The sequence below is a fragment of the Pteropus medius genome, unplaced genomic scaffold (assembly GCF_902729225.1).
Source record: "Pteropus medius unplaced genomic scaffold, Ma_sr-lr_union100, whole genome shotgun sequence".
NCBI classification, from domain to species: Eukaryota; Metazoa; Chordata; class Mammalia; order Chiroptera; family Pteropodidae; genus Pteropus; species Pteropus medius.
Genome location: NW_024342467.1, coordinates 19,832,204 through 19,837,223, shown reverse-complemented (window position 1 = coordinate 19,837,223; position 5,020 = coordinate 19,832,204).

Below are 5,020 nucleotides of genomic sequence, written 5' to 3'. Positions count from 1 at the left end.
CAAATGCATGGACAGCCCCAGCCCAGGCAGAGTCCGTGAGTCTGTGCTGAGAGATGTGCTCGGCAGCTGCGTGGTGACCTTAGGCAGTGGCCTGGAGGCCGGACTATCAGACACCTTGCTCGGCCTTTGAATCTGGAGCTGGCAAGTCTCTCTGGCAATGAAGCTTTTCTAAATCATGAACCCTTGGAGAATAAGAGGACAGCTATGCATAGATAAGCTGTGCGGTAGGAGGTGGGTGATGGAAAGAGAGGAAAGAAACAGAGAGATGAGAAATTGAGAGACAAGAGAAGGAAAAGGAAGAGAGACGAGTCAAGGAGCCAGAATTGGAGCAAACACCCGGGAGAGGCAATCTGACACCAGGGGCTGGTTTCCAACAGACTTGGTCTCAAATCCTCATTTTCAAGCCGTGTGATTCCGGGCAAATTACTTAACTTTTTAAAGTCTCAGTTTCCTTATCTATATTAAGGAACAAAAAAGAACATTGACCTCAAAGCATTTCGTGAGGATCCAGTGAGATAATGCATTTAAAAGCATGCAGCCCAGTGAACGTACTGTGTTATAACTTTCTTACTTATAACATATCGAAGACCCTTCTTCATATGTGGTATTAATGTTCATTTATTTACTTAGGTATTGGTTTTTATTAGAAAAAGGCATCACTATAACCAAATGCATATGGTTTTATCAATCTGGAGAGATTCCTATTGCTGTATTTTGCAGGAACATTGCAGATAAGGGATGCTAGGCACCTTTTTTCTTAAGGGCTGATTATACCACCTTAAGAAATATTGACTTAATGGTTCAAATACCAACAAGGCATTCATTCATTCATTCGTTCATTCATTTTTTTCTTAAATTTTTTTTTTTATTTTTCAGTTCTAGTTGACATTCAATATTATATTAGTTTCAAGTGTACAGGATAGTGGTTAGACATTTACATAACTTACAAAGTGATCACCCCTATAAATCTAGTACCCATGCGCTATGCATAGTTATTACAATATGATCGACTGGATTCCCTATGCTGTACTTTAGTTCTTCTGACTATTTTGTAACCGCCAATTTGTACTTCTTAATCCCTTCACACACACTCCCAACCCCCTACCCATTTGGCCACCATCAATTTGTTCTCTGTATCCATAAACTTATTTCTTTCTTATTTGTTCATTTATTTTGTTTTTTAGATTCCACATATAAGTGAAATCATCCGGTATTTGTCTTTTTCTGTCTGATTTATTTCACTTAGCATGATACCCCTCTAGATCCTTCCATGTCGTCACAAACGCATTCTTTCATTCAACAGGAGTCCACTAGGGCGGAGCCAAATGCCGAGTCAGGTGAGCACAGGGGGTGCGGGGTAGAGGTGAGCACACGGTGGGGAACTAAAGAGAGTCCCCGCGCTAACCGAGTCCGGGGACTGCCTCCTTGCTCTGCCCCTCTGATGGGCAGGGGAGGTTACTCCTGTTGTATGAGTGCAATGCCAGGGCTTCCTGAGTCGTAACACAGCCAGAGGGGCAGGGAGATAGACGAGGGTCTGGCAGTCCATTCCGGGCTGCGTCTCTGCTCCCGCTGTCCACTGTCCTCTGTTTCACATCGTTCTGCTCTGACTCCCACTCACTGGGCTGCGCCTTGCACTTTCCTTCTGAAATCTCTGCGACGGATCGATGGCGATCTTTGCTGCCCGTCCTTCGGGAATTACGACAACTTGTGAAAATTAACGAGTTATTCCTGGAGAGCAGTTTAACTTCGCAAATGAAAAGCAGAGAAGTGGGTCAAGTATAGTTAACACAGCCATTGCACTTGATAACGTCCTTTCCAATTATGTTCTTCAAAAGTGGGCGTGAATGTTTTCAATTTAATAATTCAACCCAACTCTATATATTGAGTGCCTCTTATAAAAAATGTAAAAAAAGAATTAAGACTCCACCTTTGCCCCTCAGTTGGTAAATTGAACTACTTTCAATTTTTATTTGTGTACTCCCAAAGGGACCTGTTTGTCTGATTGCATCTATCAATGAACATTTGTATCTCTAAATAGATCCTGGTCAAGTCTCCCATGTATACCCCACAGAGAGGTTAGAAAGAAATTAGATTTTTAGCATCTGATGATTTGGATCTAGTAAGGATTTCTAAATACTTGAAGCGTGTGTGTGTATGTGTGTGTGTGGGGGTCTTCATTTATCCTATTTGCTGGCTAATAGGGTGAAACAGGAGAGGGATAAAGGAATGTGTAGAGAGGGCTGTCTGTTAACATTTGGTGAGCTACTGTCCTCGGCAAGAAGAACTGGTCATTTTTCACATTGCTCCATTTCCTCTGCTAACCGTTCACCCAAGCCTTTGCTGGGATTTGAAGCTTATCCTATTATTTAAAGATTGAAATCAGGATTTTAGGTTGAAGCATCAAGTTTACTTTCAGCCTCAGTCTCTAATAGGGTTTAAATTGCTTAACTAGAGATAGTTTCTAATTTGATACTTCACTCCAAATCTCCGTGCTGGGTTACAGACCTATTTTAGCTGGCTCCCTTTTCTTCTGAGGCAGATAAAGCTGAGATTGCAACATTATAAGCAGTTCAACCAATCATTATGTATAAACCTCAGCCCATTTATATAATTCAATCCTTCTGGTAGTAATGACATGGAAGATGCAAATAGGGAAGATCACAAGCCTGTCGAAGTCCTAAATCATCTGTGGCATCGGGGCCACAGAACCTCTCTCCTCGGAAGTAAAATAGTTGCTCTAATGGTGAGCAAATGCCCTCCTTCAGATCAGTATTTCAAGAAGGTGGAGTGTACGTGTCTTATACAAACGTCTATAATCGCTTTAGAAGATAATTATCGCAGTAGGCTGGGAAGCAGGAACACAAAAACGATTGAGACTGTCTGGAAGATCGCGCTGCACGTCTCAAGAGAAGCAGTGAGTGTTCAGGCCTGGGACCCTTATCCCAACTGTGAAATAGCACAGCCCGTGCGAAGAAAAGACCGGCTAATTTTCCAGCATAACATGGTATTTTATTTCACCATAGTGGACTGCTGGGAACTCTCGGGAGGCCCTGGCAGCTGCGTCTCGTCTTTAGTATGAAGCCTGGGGGAAGAGAAAGAGAGAGAGAGACTCATAATTCACCAGAGGCACAGCCATAAGAAAACCATTCTGAGTAACTGAATCAGACACCGAGGGGGAGCTGCTATTTCATGCCTAAGCCAAGAATGCTTTTTGTCTGTCCTTCTCTCCTTATCGGCTATGTGTCCTCATGAAAAGATCATTGAGGGATGATGGAACGGATGCATCAGAGCCGGCTTCTGTTTCTTTCCTTCTCTTTCCCCAATTGCTGCTGTCCTGTTTAAAAGACTCTTTGTTAACGGCTGAAACAGCAGATGCAGCTCAGATATCGTCCGTCATGTTTTCTGGAGGTGGGATTTTGTCTCGAATGGGTCTAACATCACATTTGTGTTGAAAGTAGTTCTACTGCTGATCCAGATCTTCTAGGAAGTTGAGAGACCCATAGAAAAGTAGTATTTTACATGTTTCTCTTTAAAATGATGTAGGTATGGGAAGAATTGATAGTCGGTGAAATGATACACAGAAGAAATGAACATAAAATGGCATTATGGGCTAGGGTGAATCGGGGGAGGCCTTGTGGGAGAGGTTAGGTTAATAGAAAGTGCTAGATAAATATGAGTAAAGGCGTGGAGACAGGAATGGGCTTAGTGGAGGCAAAAGTAAGAAGACTTATCAGGTACATAAAATTAGAAGTAGGGAGAAGAAAAAGGCGGTCAGGTGCTACAGAGACTAAAAATTAGGTTTAAGATTTTATATTATTTCAATAATTCGTTGCTATTCATGTTCATATTTGTGAAAAATGTTTTAAATAGAGATCATAAAAAGGAAAATCATTTACAATCCTGCTAGTCATAGAATCATGATGGTGAACATTCCAGTACATTTTCTTTCAGAAATTTTGTCTACAAATTCATTGTGCTCGTTTTAAATCCCTTGGAGGAAGATCCTGAACCAAGGATTCAAATGCAGGAGGTTTATTTAGGAGATGATTCCAAGGAAACACTAGTAGGGGAGTTGGGAGTAGTCAGGAAAGGAAGGAAGCCCCAAAAAGGACACGGTCTCGGATGCGTCAATCGGAATGCAGTCATGTGGGCGGCTCAGGATTATCCCACGGACTGCAGAGGAAGTCAGTCGAGAGTTGATTGGGTGTGGGCATTAACTCTCTGAATGGGTCTCGCTGGTCTAGAAAAAGAACCCTAAGCGATGTTGTAGGTATTTGCAGCAAAGAGCCCTCAGTGTGTATTGGGGATATGGGTGCTACATGAATATACCTAAATTATATTTTTATTTATAAAAATAGCTTTCTGTACGTTAGGCTTTTTGCTATGTGTTTCACTTGCGTTAGTTCATATAATGCTCACAGAAGCCCTGTAAGATGGGTATCGCTCTCATCCCCAAAGGGTTAGAGTCTGGGATTAAAGGCTGGTAGAAGTAGATATGAGTGTCATACTCCCTGAGATTAAATATATGACATCACAAAGAAATGATGCACTTAAAGTTTTGATCATAGCCTTATTCACCCAGCTCCTCTCTTCTGCACATTTTCTCTTTTTTCTGTCAACATAGTTTTTCCTTTGAAACTGCAAAAATCTTCTCTGTTTTCAGAGATATTTGTTAGAAAACAAAACAAGAACTTGAGACATAAAGGATCTGTAAAGGACGCCTATCACTCGTGTCTGCTCAGCATCTCCTTCTCATCTTCTTCTGGCACACCTTATTTCATCTGGGAGAAATGATCCGCCTTTGCTCCTTGTAGGTTTAATGGGCTGCCGACTAGTCTTCAGTCTACAGGGGTGAGCATGAGATCCAGACTCAGCCAACCTTAATCTCCATCTGAGCCTCGGTGATTAGCTAGAAATGTGTTTATGCATCAAGCTGAGCTAATCAGAGTCTTTCCCTGGGAAAAGACTTTGGGAGAAGGAAGGTGATGTCATTCGACTGAGATGATATAACCAGAAATTT